Source organism: Colletes gigas, unplaced genomic scaffold (genome assembly GCF_013123115.1).
Source record: "Colletes gigas isolate AHSC1104 unplaced genomic scaffold, ASM1312311v1 Colletes_gigas_Sc00053, whole genome shotgun sequence".
NCBI classification, from domain to species: Eukaryota; Metazoa; Arthropoda; class Insecta; order Hymenoptera; family Colletidae; genus Colletes; species Colletes gigas.
The window spans coordinates 605201-623203 of record NW_025106682.1 but is presented as its reverse complement, the minus strand read 5'-3'; the positions used below and the strand labels follow the sequence as shown (position 1 = coordinate 623203).

At 38.1% G+C, this 18003-nt stretch overlaps 1 protein-coding gene and 1 pseudogene across 1 annotated transcript in view; both read right to left on the bottom strand.

Annotated features, from left to right (window-relative positions):
* The window catches only part of LOC122403450 (dipeptidase 1-like), a 203711-nt gene that overhangs the window by 106456 nt on the left and 79252 nt on the right, over positions 1–18003 (bottom strand). The gene's annotated exons all lie outside the window — the stretch shown is intronic.
* On the bottom strand, positions 13586–14640 carry LOC122403452 (annotated as a pseudogene).

The following is an 18003-nucleotide window of genomic DNA, read 5'->3' as shown; positions in this document are numbered from 1 at the left end:
ATCGTTACCTTGCATTCCAACATGTGATGGAATCCATATGACAATGATACTTGTTAATGGAAGTAAGAGTGAAGTAATGTTTGTTGGCATTTCGATTCGACGCGACGTGTCAAAAAATATGGAATGGAATAAACTGCAACTTGAAAGACACAAAAATCGTGCGTAAGATGGCTGATGCACGAAACGAATTAATGTTACTTGTTAATGGAAATAAGACTGAATTTGACATGACAAAGAATATGAAATGGAATAAATTCCAACTTGAAAGACGTAAGAATGTTGCATGTAATGTCTGATACACGAAAAGAATTAATGATACTTGTTAATAGAAATAGGAGTGAAGTAATTGCAACTTGAAAGACATAGGAATCGTGAGGGACCTAAGATTTCAAAATGGTAAAGAACTTTTCGATTCGTTTTTGCACGAAGGATCCATGTCTCAACTTATCGCGTCGAAAATATCAAGATGGAGGATAATACAATACAATTTAAGGGGAAGAAACGAATAACACTCGCCTTAAAAATTATCGAAATGTATTTCAAGCTACAGAATTTATATAAATTCTTATTGTTCGAATGTGTTCATTTTCTCGAGTTGCGGCTTTGCAAAGATTAACAAATTAAATTTCGATCTATAGAAGTTCGATTTATACAAATGTAGCTTAAAGAATCACAGAATTATTTAGAAATGTTGAAAGTAACCGCGAAAACGACTCGTATGGCCACCGTTGGAAGTTTAAATTGCCCTAATGACGAAAGAAATCGACCAAATCGTGTGGTTCGTCGCTAACAAACCGAGGAGTTTCGTTCGAATTATATCATGCGTCAAGTAGCGAATTTCAATTGAAAGACAGCGGTATTCTGGACAAGAAAATGGAGGTCACATTCATTATTTCGAGAGCTATGACCCAGTACGAGTTTTTGGGGAAAGTAACACGCCTGTGGATTAGATTTTCTTCCTTGTGTGACTGATTATAACGATTCCAAGGCTCCTTCGAGATTGGATGCTCGAGTTATGGCACACTGATTGGAGAATTCTGCACGATGAAGAAAGAAAGAGCTTCATGTTTCATTATTTCATTATTTCATTATATCTGATTCGAAATTTCTAATTGGGAAAACTAGAGTTGGGCATAATTTTATTCAAACAATTGATGACATATAAGAATTGGGAATAAAATTTCAATAGGGTGTGGTGTCGCCTCCCATGCTCGCCACCAGCGGGGTCGTGCTCTCACAAGCGCTCGACCGACCCCTCGGTTGCTATATGTACATACATATACATATACATTCCTCGAACGACTTCTCAATATCCCAGTCGTCTAAGGCAAGGCCTGCTAGAAAGCCTTACTGATGAGTCCACTAGCAGGCCCAGACGAAACGCGCCCCCTCCTTTCCCTTTTCTGTCCCCCTACGAATTTCCCGAGATTCTACCCGCAGCGATGCAGCGCCACAAGGGTATTCCGCATTTTTCCATACACACTTCAGCGTGTTCAGCGTGTTCTACAAGTAAAACTAAGACTAAAGTGTTATATAACAAAAAATCCATAAATGCTTTGTTAAGAAGTTATAACAAAAATATGAACTGTGAAATTCGGTTGAGATTCAGGGCATTAAAATAAGAAAAAAAATTTATAATAAAATAAAATCAATCTTTTGCAAGCAATCGATATCGTGAGTTTCATTACAATGTAGTGAACATAAACTTGAACGATAGATCAAAATTTTATGATAATAAAAAATTATCATCGAAGAAAGAGTAGTTCAGCACCCAAGATAAATGATAGAAACTAAACTCTGATAAAGAAATGTTTAAGTTATCCACATAATTCTACGTTAAAAATATTTCTTCGTGCCTCGACTAGCAGTTGCTCTCTTTAAACAAAATTTTAGTAAATTTTGTTTGTTTAGTAAATAAAAAAACATCACATTTCGTATTTTTGTCATAACTTCTTAACAAAGCATTTATGAATTTTTAGTTTTATTTTTACTTGTGGAACACACTGTTGAACTATGCACGGAAAAATGCGGAACACCCTGTATAATAAAGATCATTTTGAGCAAGAATTTACTGGAATAATAAATTATTCGACTAACCGTCGACTTCTTTTGAAAGAAACGGGAAAAATCGTCGCATGGGAGGAATGTTTTAATAAAATCCTAATCTTGTTGAGGATTTAAGCTTCCCTGTTTGTTGTTAGAGTTTTTATTAACAAATTGCTGGGGGAGAGACACGGTTAAAAGGGTAAAATGAATGTAATTATCGATTCTACGAGCAAGTCTTGTGAAATTTGCCTGTTGATTCGTTGAGTGTCTCCTTGAGCTGGAATAAGAGGCATTCAGGCACTAAGAGAGGTCAAAGTGCTCGGCCGAAGAGTCGACGAAAAGGTTGCCAGGATAAAAAGTCACGGCTGCCACTCTAACAATTGATCCACGGCGTTCCACGATAGCAATCGTACGCTAGACTACATTTTTGCTCCAATATTACCTTGTATGGGATTCCTCGTCTCAATTAAGAGCCTTCCAAATTTCCTTTTTAACATTTCCTTTTTTTTTCCTTTTACTTGGAACAGAATGGAAAAAAAACTCAAAAAGAAGGAAAATTGTCTATTTTTGGGAATATTATATCTACCTACTTTCAAAACAAATTTGATTCTTTTTTTCACTAATAATCATTTTTCAATGAAAATTTAAAAGTTGGAGTTTCATTATTTTAAAAATATCATAGAACTTCCATTAAAAATATTTTGTTATTAAATACTTTACAAATAAATTCAAGTAATCACAGTCAAATTAACCATCCCGTATATGTGTAATTTTTAAGCACAAATGGTTTATAAATAATATGAAATTTCATATTTTCCACAAACTTTACATAATCAAACAAAATCTGTAAAATTTGTGCTATGAAAAATCAGACTATCTTATGTATAAATAAATATCTTCAAATTCTCCAAAATACTCTTTCATTTTTTTACAAATTTCATAAATTTGCAATCAAAAATAAAACTTGTGAAATTCATACCAAGATAAATCACACTATTCTGTGCGTAAATAAAAAATTCTTCTTTTAAACTTATTTTCTGTATTTGTTAGTGGAGTAACAATTCCAGCAAAGAAACAGATTGTTATTTAATGGTTTTTTGGTGAAGAATTACCCGAAAACTAAATGGTAACAATTTTTAAAGAAGCTTTTTATCTGTTAAAACTCGAAAAATTACGTTTTCCACACCGCACAGAGTACGTTTGCGACAAAATTGTGTCTGTGTGTTGATGCTGTGGATTTATTATGCACCCGGGAAGTGTGTTATATGTGTGGTAGAGAAATTGCCACGAGCATTAGAATGAATAATAAACTGTCATATCACGTTTACGACGTTGCGTCGTATTGCTTCGCGTAATATGAAATTTGTACACTGTGGCGTATAAATTCCATAACAAAGGGAAACTTTTATATTTACGAAAACTATTGTAGATTCGCATGATCGAAACGACGATAAAAATTTGTCCGAGGAATTTGAAAAGAATTTTATTTCGTTAATTTCAATAAAAATTCTTTAATAACCTAATTTGAACAAATTGTGAGGTATTTTATTTTTCAACTAATTATTCTGGTGAATGTTATAACAATGAAAACTGTCTTCTGATAATGAAAAACGTGAACCGTCAGAATGTGAAACAAAAACAATTGAAACTTCGAAGTGTAATTAAATGTGAATTTGATCGTAAAATACGAAATCTTTGCGTCATTGTGCAATTAGAAGCTTTGAAAATTGAGGCTTCGAGCTCTAAACTTTATCAATACATAATTAAATCTAGTAAAATTGTGTTTAATTTAAAGTTTCTCAACATTTAAAATAAAATTCGTATGAAAGTGTTCTCTTAGAACTAGTTTATAACTAGCAGTTTGCTTCACCCTCATCTCCTAATTTTTATATTTATTAAAGTGTTAAAATGTCTTTAAAAATGCAAAAGAATATTACAACAAAATTTCTGCGTATACGAATTATTCTTCTGATTTATAAGAAAGACCATAAATTACAAAGTACAATACCTTTCAGTGATTCGAATTCTTTGTGAAAAAAGAAATTGAAAAGTCCTGTATCGTTTTGTAATTCGACATTTCGTTTTCGAGATACAAGCAGTTAAAGTTTGAATGCGCGAACATGCGCAGATGGCGCTGCGCAGATCAGCTGACTGGGGATAAAAATGGCGGGAGTGGTCTTGGTAAACTTTAACCGCTCGTATCTCGAAAACGAAGCGTCCCACTTTAAAATTGTAAAGACCTTTTCGATTTCTTTTAATTAGAGGAATAGATATCTCTCTTTTTGTCTCGTTTAGCATAATTATATCCATTTATCCGAGTCGTAACTTCTGTTATACGATCATAAACTTAAAAGAACCACGGATAATCGGTAGATTTTTATTATAAGATCATTGCAATTCGAAAAATGTTTAAGGATAATAGTTTGTTTAAAACTTTGATGTTATTTATTTAAGGAAGAACCAGTTTTTACACGCGTGCAAGCAGAGACAACTGGAGAACGGGTTTCAAACACGGGTCAAAGCCCGTTTTACGGTCGTATATTCGCGTAGATGGCGCTGGTTGGTCCATTGCCCGAGGTAGCAAACGAGAGTCGAATGGAAATTCGATAATAATTATTGCAGGTGTCGAAAAGCTGTGCAGCTCGCGACCATAAATTCTGCGACGCGGCCCGGATTGGCCAAGGCGCTGGAAGCCAGACGAATGTGCACATTTATCAATGTTTCCACGGCTGATAGTTCGATTAAAAAATCTTGCGGAACGTCGCGATATGGCTTGTTCTTGTTAGGAATATTTATTTCCACGCCTAATCCTTTCTTCTTCATGCAAATTGCTCGTTGGGGATTATTCTGCTTCCGTTCCTAAAGAAATTTCCTGATTTACGGTCCCCCGGCGCCGCGCCGGTCCTGTTTGTTCACGGACCTTTCCGCGAGATTTACGTCCACGGTTGACAAATATCGTCGACGTTTCAAGGAAAAATAAAGGGGGATCACATTTTTCGAACGTCCGTGGACCTTCTTCATCAGTTAATTGGGCAGAATCTTAAGCTTTTTGTGGTTTTCGATGGACTGGAGTGTGAAAAGTAGTTTTAGAAAGAGGATGTCTTATACAGGGTGTTCCGCATTTTTCCGTGCATAGTTCAACAGTGTGTTCCACAAGTAAAAATAAAACTAAAAATTCATAAATGCTTTGTTAAGAAGTTATGACAAAAATACGAAATGTGATGTTTTTTTATTTACTAAACAAACAAAATTTACTAAAATTTTGTTTAAAGAGAGCAACTGCTAGTCGAGGCACGAAGAAATATTTTTAACGTAGAATTATGTGGATAACTTAAACATTTCTTTATCAGAGTTTAGTTTCTATCATTTATCTTGGGTGCTGAACTACTCTTTCTTCGATGATAATTTTTTATTATCATAAAATTTTGATCTATCGTTCAAGTTTATGTTCACTACATTGTAATGAAACTCACGATATCGATTGCTTGCAAAAGATTGATTTTATTTTATTATAAATTTTTTTTCTTATTTTAATGCCCTGAATCTCAACCGAATTTCACAGTTCATATTTTTGTTATAACTTCTTAACAAAGCATTTATGGATTTTTTGTTATATAACACTTTAGTCTTAGTTTTACTTGTAGAACACGCTGAACACGCTGAAGTGTGTATGGAAAAATGCGGAATACCCTTGTGGCGCTGCATCGCTGCGGGTAGAATCTCGGGAAATTCGTAGGGGGACAGAAAAGGGAAAGGAGGGGGCGCGTTTCGTCTGGGCCTGCTAGTGGACTCATCAGTAAGGCTTTCTAGCAGGCCTTGCCTTAGACGACTGGGATATTGAGAAGTCGTTCGAGGAATGTATATGTATATGTATGTACATATAGCAACCGAGGGGTCGGTCGAGCGCTTGTGAGAGCACGACCCCGCTGGTGGCGAGCATGGGAGGCGACACCACACCCTATTGAAATTTTATTCCCAATTCTTATATGTCATCAATTGTTTGAATAAAATTATGCCCAACTCTAGTTTTCCCAATTAGAAATTTCGAATCAGATATAATGAAATAATGAAATAATGAAACATGAAGCTCTTTCTTTCTTCATCGTGCAGAATTCTCCAATCAGTGTGCCATAACTCGAGCATCCAATCTCGAAGGAGCCTTGGAATCGTTATAATCAGTCACACAAGGAAGAAAATCTAATCCACAGGCGTGTTACTTTCCCCAAAAACTCGTACTGGGTCATAGCTCTCGAAATAATGAATGTGACCTCCATTTTCTTGTCCAGAATACCGCTGTCTTTCAATTGAAATTCGCTACTTGACGCATGATATAATTCGAACGAAACTCCTCGGTTTGTTAGCGACGAACCACACGATTTGGTCGATTTCTTTCGTCATTAGGGCAATTTAAACTTCCAACGGTGGCCATACGAGTCGTTTTCGCGGTTACTTTCAACATTTCTAAATAATTCTGTGATTCTTTAAGCTACATTTGTATAAATCGAACTTCTATAGATCGAAATTTAATTTGTTAATCTTTGCAAAGCCGCAACTCGAGAAAATGAACACATTCGAACAATAAGAATTTATATAAATTCTGTAGCTTGAAATACATTTCGATAATTTTTAAGGCGAGTGTTATTCGTTTCTTCCCCTTAAATTGTATTGTATTATCCTCCATCTTGATATTTTCGACGCGATAAGTTGAGACATGGATCCTTCGTGCAAAAACGAATCGAAAAGTTCTTTACCATTTTGAAATCTTAGGTCCCTCACGATTCCTATGTCTTTCAAGTTGCAATTACTTCACTCCTATTTCTATTAACAAGTATCATTAATTCTTTTCGTGTATCAGACATTACATGCAACATTCTTACGTCTTTCAAGTTGGAATTTATTCCATTTCATATTCTTTGTCATGTCAAATTCAGTCTTATTTCCATTAACAAGTAACATTAATTCGTTTCGTGCATCAGCCATCTTACGCACGATTTTTGTGTCTTTCAAGTTGCAGTTTATTCCATTCCATATTTTTTGACACGTCGCGTCGAATCGAAATGCCAACAAACATTACTTCACTCTTACTTCCATTAACAAGTATCATTGTCATATGGATTCCATCACATGTTGGAATGCAAGGTAACGATTCAGCTGATGCTGCAGCTAAGAAGGTGGCCACCTGTTCAACAACAGGAGTCCAAAATCTTTTTACACTGGATGACCTTCTAGAAGATTTTATTTTATTACAAATTTTTTTTCTTATTTTAATGCCCTGAATCTCAACCGAATTTCACAGTTAATATTTTTGTTATAACTTCTTAACAAAACATTTATGGATTTTTTGTTATATAACACATTAGTCTTAGTTTTACTTGTAGAGCACACTGCTGAAGTGTGTATGTCATTAGAGATTGAAAATTAAGGATCTCTTAAGGATTTTTAATAGCTTGGGGCAAAATTTGAAACGTGCTTTGCCCGCATCCAAATTAGAATTTTCAATTTTTTCACTGTCTCCTACCGCTGCAATTCACCAACGATGTGTGTTGGCTAAACAAATATGTTCAGACAGGTGAATATTCTAAGTAATTAATTAGTTATATTTATTCTCTCGACCCAACTATGAAATTGGTCCCCTAAACGTGCTACGAAACTACACCCTTAAAACCTCGGATATAGGTCGACAACTTTTAGTTATCACGGAAGATCTAATCAGTGATGCAAAAAGTCGTCTAGCACCGTGATACATTAGATTAAAATAGAAATCGTTGAGTTTGGTAACCTAGACCTTATTAAGATCTAACGTAGATAGTCCAGATCAAATGATCAATTCTAAATGAGTTCTATCGAAGTTCAACCATAGTTCTAATTTTATTTAACCTACACGAGATATAATCTAGACTTAATGCAGATCTAATAGTGACACCTTAGACTTAACACAATCCAAACTTAACCCGTTTCAGACCTAACTCAATCAACACCGCGTTTAGTTTAATTTAGTCAAGTTTCGACGAGAGCAGAGGACCACCACTAAGGCCCGACTAAGTTTGAGCTCACAGTGGGAGCTTTCGACAGTAGAAATCGCTTTTGAAGTGGTAGTAGGTACAAGTCACAGTACATATTTAGTATCAAAAAACGCTACAGGGTTTCTTCAACATGGGGCTTCATTTTCGATATATTTTGATTTAAAGTTTTGTACGCACCTAATAAATGAATTACTTAACACACTTTAGCAGGATGAGTTATCATTCAATAGTCATTCGTCCCTCGGCCTTCGAAGGTGACGGACGTATTTTTGAGGAGCTCTTACCTGAGTGCAATAAATAGTGCCGTGACAGTGCAGCTAAACGTAGACGCTACGGAGCCATACTACCAGTTCGATCGAAATAACTATAGTTACATATTAATCATTATTATAACAAAATAAATTTAGAAAATTGCTGACAATAGATACGAAGTGTAAACCGAGAGAGGGCCTACCCCCGGAAAGGGCTACCTATGTAGTCAAAGACGAAAAAAACGATGCGACGGGGAAAAAAATGGACAAACGCGAGTGTGTGCATTCTAACGAATGAAAGTATCGATATTCTTAACAGAGAGACAGTGAAACAATCATCAAATGTGAAAAGATTAAACCCGGCACCCAACCTAACTCTCCGAAAGAGAACTCCAAAACTTCAATTGTCATTCATTCCCTCAAAAATGAAGGCAAAACCAGTTAAAAATACACCCAGTTACGACGACCTTATGCAGATGATTAAAAGTCTGAATAAAACAATAGAAGATCTCTCCAACCAATTAAAAGAGGAGAGAAAGGCCCGCAAGCGGGAAGAAAGCCAAAGGCTGCCATTATCGGAACCGGAGCCAAAGACAGTGACGGGAAAACCGGGGACGTCACCAACGCTACCTGCAACGACTAGCGCTAGCCCCAACGCGGAAACAGACGAAGATGGCGGATGGATTAAGGCCTCGTCAAAGAGGAAGAACGACCCGCAAGCGGCCACGGAAACGAAAGTCGGAAAACCCCAATGGACATCCAGACCACAATGCCGAAGAAGGCGAAAATATCTGAAGAGGTAACTGTACCAGAACACAACAACACCACTAATAACAAACACCCGAGACCACTCCAAATAGTAGTCTACAGTACTAACAGAAAAAAACAATAGATACAATTTCAAAAAAAATAGCAGACTTCTACATTAAAAAAATAAACAACTCGAAACACCTCTTGCATCTGAACACAATAGAGAATTTCAAAATAGCATGTAATATATTAAAAGAAAAGCTTATTGAATATTTCACGTACACACCAAAACAAGACAGAGGCTTAACTATTTTATTGAAAAATCTCGAGGGTGACTACGACCCCGATGTCATTCTATACGAATTACAACAAAAAAAGCTAGAAAATGGTAAATTCCTTTTAGTGAAGAAATACACAACACAGAGTTCCAAAATAGAAGGTAAAAGCCTTCCTATGTAGCTGGTTCAACTGTCTCCTGACAGTAAAACTGAAAATCTAAAAGACATTAGAATCTTGCTACACTCCCTAATACAGTGGGAAAAATTAATAAAAAAGGATAGAATTCAACGCAAGAGGTACCAACGAATTGGCCACGTTGCACTTAACTGCAACTTAAACTATAGATGTGTTAATTGCAACAATCAGCACAACCCAGGAGAGTGTACTTTTCCAATAGCAACAAGCAGCATGGAAGGTGTTGAGAAATCGCGTCTCTTCTGCGTGAACTGCAAAAATTTCGGACACCTTGCCTCGTACAGAGGTTGCCCGAAATTGAAAGAAACCAAGGCCAAAATAGAAGCTAGAAACACGGAAATGAAATTAGAAAAAGAAAGAAAAGCACAGCTAGTTAATAAACTTGTGAACCTAAACATTTCATACAGTGCGATAACCTCAAACAAAAAACCCCACACTCAAACCCCTAAAGGCACCAACTCAATACTCACACAAACACAAGAACCAAAACCACACAGCATGCAGACTTCCTTCCTAGAGGAAGTGAAAAAAATCGTACATTAGACTCTCAATTCACACGTAGATTTCTAGAACCACAAATGGCTAACGCACTCAACAACACAAGTAGAAAAATAATTATAGATTTACTCAAAATAATACAAATAAATGTAAACTCAATAGTAACAAACGAAAGAAGAGTCACTCTCCTGGACACCCTAACCAAACACAACCCAGATATAGTCTTACTCTCCGAAACAAAATTAAACCATACCCACCGCATCAATTTCCAAGATTACCATATCCTTAGAACAGATAGACCGAGAGCAAAACAAGCCGGAGGAACTGCCATATTAATCCGCAAAACCATATCCTTCGAGTCCATACAGCCAAACTGTATAAAGAACAATATCTGATTAGAAGCAACGATCATAAAAATCAAAATCCAGAATGAATGTAAAATCTACATTGTAACTACATACGCAAAAAAAAGGATTCATGTCAGAACTGAAAAACTTATTAGTAACACTAGAAATCGATAAATCAAATAACTAGTATCTCATAGCTGGCCATCTTAAGGCGAAACACACCTCATGGGGTAATGTCTCGAATAACGAACGGGGCATCTACCTAAACAAATGGTACTCTGAGAACCAAATAACCTACAGAATCTCACTACTCAGAACAGCAGTCCCATCCTTTCCGTCTAGCGGAGCGTTTATCGACCTCTGCCTCGCGGATAACAGAATCAAATTCCATGACTTAACTGCTTCCAAAGCAGTCGATTCCTTTAAATACGACAACGGTCATATAGCAGCCATCATGAAAATATCAATACCGGTATTCGACCGTTTAGAAATAGACGAACCGCATAATATCGCAAAATACAACTTTAATAAAGCAGACTGTACAAAATATAAAACTTTTCTAACTGAAAACGACAACACCGACATTGCAAGCAACAGAAACCTCACGAAAACCGAAATTGATGAACACATAGACAAGTTGAATCATAACATATCAAAAGCAATAGACCTCGCAGTACCACGCATAAATACCAATTTCAATTCCATGGACAAATACATCAATCCAAAAATAAAGAAACTCCGCAAACAAAAAAGTCATTTACTCTCACACCTGAACAGCTTACTTCATTTACAAAACTATACCACAACAAACGACACTCTAATAAACACTCTCAAACAGACCCTTAAAACAATCAGACACGAAATTAGACAAGCCTTCCAAGAATCGGTCAACACTTTTTGGAAAAATCAAAATTGCCAACATTTTGCAAAACAAACCCAAAGAACTTTTTCCATCCATCAATAGCATATTCCGTCCTAAAGGATACAATACCATCGAAACCCTGAAAATTCCGACAACCAACAGAGACATTTTACACAACGGAAACATAAACTTCAACAACTTACAAACAGACACACACAACAATACCCTCATCTACGAGATACAAGACAAATTAAATATACTAGGAGCCCACTTTGAAACGGTCCATACACAAAACAGTCACATGGGAAAAGAACAACATTCAAACATAATCAAACGCAAAATCGAGACACTAAAACAGGAAATAGAACATGACAGACTCGACGGTATAACAACGTGCAACTTTACAAACACGAACACTGCGGACAATCCAAATCCAGAATCTACCCCATCCAACTATTTCACTTCATATAACAAACTAAAAATCACTTTCAAAAATCTAACTAATAAGAAATCTTCCAGCTTCGACGGCATTCCAAATATCGCGCTAAAAAACTTACCATGTCAATACATTTATTATTATTCAATTCTGTTCAACAACTGTTTAAACTCTGCGTATTTTACTACGATATGGAAAACCATGAAATTAATAATTATTTAAGAAAAAAGAAAAGGACGGCAGCGATCCCTCTAGCTACCGTCCTATCAGACTTTTCCCTAACATTAGTAAAGTCTTCGAAACAACAATCAATAACGCGATAAACGCATTCTGCAACTCCAGAGACATTATCTCAGAGACCCAGTTCGGTTTTAAATACAAGCATTCGACCGTCCACGCAATATAAAAATTCTCTTCCGATATCTGCTGGGCGAGAAACGCAGGTAAATGTGTAGGCGCGATTTTCATCGACTTAGAGAAAGCATTCGATACAGTTTGGTTGGATGGACTATTCTTCAAACTCCTAAAAAACGAATTCCCAAACCAACTCGTCAAGATGGTATGGGACATGTTACGCGAGAAAAAATTTTATGTCGTAGATGGCGAAACTACCTCCACGAGAAGCTTCAATATCCACAACGGACTCCAGCAGGGAATAGTCAACTCATCAATTCTATTTAATATTTTTTTAAGCGATCTCCTACAAATGTATGGCCTAAATAGCGGCAACGTGAAATCAGCAATAGCATTTGCAGACGATTTATTAATATACAGCAGACACAATAAGCCCTCCAAAATACAGACAGAACTCCAAAAGACATTTAGCAAAATTCAAGATTACTTTCACACTTGGAAACTGAAAATTCATATAAATAAATGCGAGACAATTCTGTTCAGACCGTATATCTCTAACATCTCAGATGCAAACCTCGACGTACGGAAGCACGGAACGAAATTTCATCTACACGACAATAACGATCAGAATCGAAATATCCCACACAAAGACATTGTTCGCTATTTAGGCATACATCTAGATTTTAAGCTAAACTACAACCACCACGTACAGATACAGTTGGACAAAGCTCGAAAAGCTTTTTTCGCTCACAAACGTCTCTTCTATTCAAAGGATCTTAACTCGTCTATTAAAATCCTTTGCTATAAATCTCTAGTTAGACCTACCTTAACATATGCATGCCCAATTTGGTTTAATATCAGTGCCGGAACGATGGAAAAACTACGACTTTTTGAGCGAAAATGCCTAAGAGCATGCTTAAACAAATATAGAACTCCCGAATCAAACTTCATAAAACTATACAGTAACTACAAACTCTACGAAAACGCTAAAGTCAAACGCATTGACATGTTCATATTAAAATTAATTAGAAACCACTGGGCAAACACCCACAAAATACATTTAAATAGTTTAATCTTTGGCTCTACATACCCAAACTTAATATACCTCGACAAAACGAGACTGACGGGCTACACTCCCCCAGAATCATTCATCCACCTAGACAGCGAAGGCTATATACAGAATAAAGACAACATCCCACTAATATATTAGGTTGTCCGGAAAGTTCTTTTCGTTTTTTTAACAGGTATTAAGTATAAAATATTTTGGGTTCTGTGTACTATTCTTGAATAATATATGATCCATTCTGTTCTACCACCTTTTGCCATCGCTCCGGAAGCCTCATAATGCCGCTTTTCCAAAATTCCCTTGCCTTACTGTTAAAATATTCTTCGAGGCCGTTTTTTATTTCATTAACTGATGTGAATCTTCTATTGCGAAGAAAATTTTGGAGCAATAAATTTGGAACATCCCAATGAAGCTCTAAAAGTTTTGTTCGCACGGGTAAAGAAACGTGTGGCCTCGCGTCGTCGTGGTGGAACACGACACCACGTCTATTCACCAATTCTGGACGTTTTGCAATGATAGCCTCTTTCAGTTTTTCGAGTTGGGTGCAATATTTCTCACTGTTAATCGTTTGCCCTTGCGGAAGTAACTCGTAGTAAAGAACACCCTTCCAGTCCCACCAAATTGAAAGCAATATTTTCTTCGGGTGAAGTCCAGCATTTGCTACCGTTAAAGAACTCTTATTTCGACTCGACCAAGATCGTTTGCGTGCAGTGTTGTAGAGGATCAAAGTTTCATCCCCAGTAATCAAACTTTTCAAAAACGGCTCTCTTTTGTCACGTTGGATGAGTAAAACGCATGTTGAGATTCGGTTCAGAAGATTGCTTTCCGTCAGTTGATGAGGGACCCACACTTCGTAGCGTTTAACGTATCCAAGCTTTGTCAAATGTTCATGAACCGTTGTTCGCGGGATGTTTGAAGCATTTGCTATCTCACGAGCACTAGATCTTGGGTTTTCATCGAGGTAGGCCTTGATAAGGTCAGTATCAGTGGTGGATGGACGGCCGCTGCGATCTTTATCTTTGGTGCGTGGACTCTCGCGACCGGTAAAATTGGAGTGGGTGTGGTTTGACTGTACTGGCGGAAAGGGCAGGCTCTGGTGAGGAAGTCCTTTCCGAGGTTGGGACGGAGTTTTCTAGTAAATTTGAATGTTAGTAACAATTAAGTGAAAGCTAGCCAAGTGAAAGTGCGCGCACGTGCATTTCAGCTGTCTAGAAAACTCCGTCTTGGTTACCCTTGAGTAACAAAAGGCTGAGGGTCGTTTGCAGGCCCGGCCAACGGCTCGACCGAGGGCCTTGACTGTCGCCAACTAACCCTGCCATAAAGGCTAAATTGCGAGGTCCTGCTCGCGTCGTAACAATCTTTAAGGTTAAAATTTCCGGCTCTAAACCTTCTAAACCAATTACGGACTGTTTGAACAGTTATAGACTGGTCCCCATAAACGTCACAAATCTTCTTTGCAGTATTTTCAAACGTACTGCCTTTTTAAAAGGAGTAAAACATCACATGACGCAAATGCATCTTTTGGTTTTCCATCTTTCACAAGGCGAAAAACACTCGACAAACTTTCTACTGACGTCAAAAACTATTCTCTTGTACTGCCAGAGGATGACTAATAACCATACAGTTGACGGTAGAGTGCTCTGGTTGTTTGTTTACTTAAACACAGCGAGACAAGGACTTGAGCGACGAACGCGAAAAGAACTTTCCGGACAACCTAATACCATGCCAAACGAAACAAAAACGATAAGACAAAAACTTACCACATTATAGCGCAAATATACGTCACCACTACAGGCTCTCAAGCATTGACAAAAAAGATAAACACAGACTCAACACTGACAAGTACTGGTGGTTGCAGCAAACTTAAATGATCCCAGTACCTTAAGTATATCATCTTTCACTTAATTCTAAACAACCTCCCTCTCTGCATGTAACTGGATTTAATTTCGCTTTGTATAGTTTTTTTGGTGCCATTTTTCTATACAAAATATTAAATCTTGCCCCTAGTATAAGTAACTATACTTAAAACTATCTTGTAAGTAGCATTAAGTGCGACGGGCATTATTTAATGTTAAGATTACGCGAGCTCTATGTTGAGCCGTTAGTCTAAATTGTAGTCCTAGTTATAAGTTAGCCGTTTGTACGTTTAGGTTTATTGTACCCCCTTGTATATATATTTATAATTGTTTTCTTGGCACAATAAACGTTCGTTAAAAAAAAGAAAAAGTTATGGGTATGTGGGTAAAGTGGTTGACTACGAATCTGGAGGTTGCACGTTCGAATTCTCTATATAACATCAATATTAATTGCTGAAACAAAAAAACAAAATTTCTTGTTGGCGATGTCGAAAATTAATAATTCTCTTCTGTAGTAGCTACCAGACCCCCTAGCGCTTCTTCGTTTCTATACACATCGTACAACACTGTGACGACACCTCCCGTACTCATCACCAGAGGGCTACGGCTCTTGTCTCTCTCACAAGCGCTCGACTGCCCCTTCCGTTCCTACATATACGCTCCACGACCGATTATCCAATATCCTTGGCGTGTAAGGCAGGGATGTTTTACTGATGAGTTCACTAGCAAACCCATGACGAAACGCTCCCCTTTCCTTTTCTTTTCTTACTTCTTACCATTTCCCCGTCTAGTAAGCGTGCCACAAGTACAATACAGACATGATGTGTTGGGTAACTCATGTTGAACAAGTTGCGTCCATGGGCGTCCCTCCTAATGAAGACCTTAGACCCTCCAGTTCCTAGAAGTGATGGCAAATCCTGTTTCTCGGTGCAAACCGGAGGGAGAGCTGCTACCCCAGAACAGAGCCCAGTGACCCATACGATTGGATCTGAGTTAGAGGTCACCCTCGAGAAAATTGGGTCGAACACAGTGGGTCGTCTTAGGGCCAGAAGCATTGCCCCTGACCCCTAAGGATGTGCCCAGCCAAATTTTGATCATTGCTATAGATATCTTGAGCCCGAGGTTCGGGGAACTGTTGACAGTCGCATGGTTGGTCCTCAAAAAAGAGGAGAGGTCTGCAAGTATGCCTTCCGCATATCAGTTGATCTATCTGTTGGATTAAGTGGGCAAGTTCTTTGAGAGGATTGTGGCTGCTTTGTCAATCACCTATCTAGGCTGGGACTCGTTCTGGCCCCCTGCCAATTCATCTTCTGGAACGGACGGTCCACAAGAGACGCTATCAAGTGGGCCCGTTCCCTTTCTAAGGGGGCCGCCTTCCAAGATAGAGTGGTGGCTATTGCTGTATCGCTTGACATTGTCAATGCACTTAACACCTTGTTCTGGGAGTATCATCGAGTGAGATCCCTTATCTGAGGATGATTATTGGGTCCTACCTGAGTGACGGGTGGATCAGTTACACCGAACGGGATGGTGTAATCTTATATCGGTCCATATTGTCAACACCTTCAATACCCTGTCCTGGGCAGCGATCATGAGGGCACTCGATGATATTCGAGTACCTTATCTGAGGAGGATTGTCAGATTCTGAGGAGGGATGTGCACGGTGTTCTGAAGAGGTAAACCCTAAAACTCCTGCTATGGAACATCCAATACGACAAAACGCTAGTCCTGATTAGTGGGACGAATTGACGGAAGGCGACCTGTGGTCATCATCATCGCTGAAATACGCAGGCTGGGTCTGAAGGTGGAACTCTAGAAAATGGAGGTCATTTATTTTCATAATAATGATTCCCGTTGGGTACCACCAGCCAACCTGCAGATCAGAGTAGGAACAGGCTACATCGGGGTCAAGAGCCAGATGAAGTACCTAAGTTTCTTCTTTCCGGTTATCCTCCTCTATTTCTGTTCTTCTCGCTACTTCTGCTTGAACGACAGAGCAGTACCAGGGAATACTCTCTTCTGTCCATGCTGTCCCGACTTTGTCATTCATTTTGTTGCGTTAGTGAACCGGTTTGTACGAATGATGGTATTGGTCTATCACAGTCTTTCCATTGTTCCATTATTGAGTCCATTAGTTTAAATTTCCTTCCGTCCCTGTGAGTAAGTATCCTCCTGTCAGATGGTATGCTAAATGCATCTAGAATTTCTGGTTCGCTCCATTCTCTTGTACTTAATTCCTTCACGATGCTCGCGTGTCCCTTTTCTCTGTTTTCCCAGCAACCCCAGTCCTGCAGTTTCTTTAACAACCTCGAAACAACCAACTGGGCTCTGGTTTGAGGTGATGAAAGGTCCAGTAATGTTTCTATTGTTCTTCTAACTAATGTGCGTATCGCTTGTAGGGTTTTTCAAGAATTATTTTTACTGTATATTCATTTGATTACTCTTAATTTTAGTCCCCATGTTGGGTTAGTAACTCTCATTTACATCATTTAGTTTGCCTTGACCCTCTTCGCTTGTATCTTTATGTATGGTTTCCAAGATAGGTTGTCCTGGTTCGTCAGTTCTAAGTATTTCACTGTCTGAGACACTCTGAGAGCTTCTACTAGTAGACAGAGGTTCCTGATTTCTTTTATTTTGTTGTTGAATAATACTACTTCGGTTTTGCAAGGGTGGACTGTCAGTCCTGTTCCTTCTAGAGGTTGGTCGAGCGGTTGCGAAAGAAACAAGAGCGTAGCCCTTTAGTGGCGAGCACAGGAGGTGTCGCCAACCGTGTTTCCCCAGCCTGTGTGTCTTGCGTTGGTGTCTAATCCCAATATTAGTTCTGCTCTGGTTTCGGTGCATCATTCTTTAGTGTCTATAACCTTCTGTCTAAGTATCTGTTTTTGTCTTTGCTCTCATATATTACGATCGTCGGATCTATGTCACACAGTGCGGGTAAGCATCTGACTCTGGTCATAAGAGAGTGACCTACTCGTAATCAAGGTCGGCAAAAAGGTATTCTACCTGGTGCTAGAGTCCGATACTCCGGATCCTTTACCCG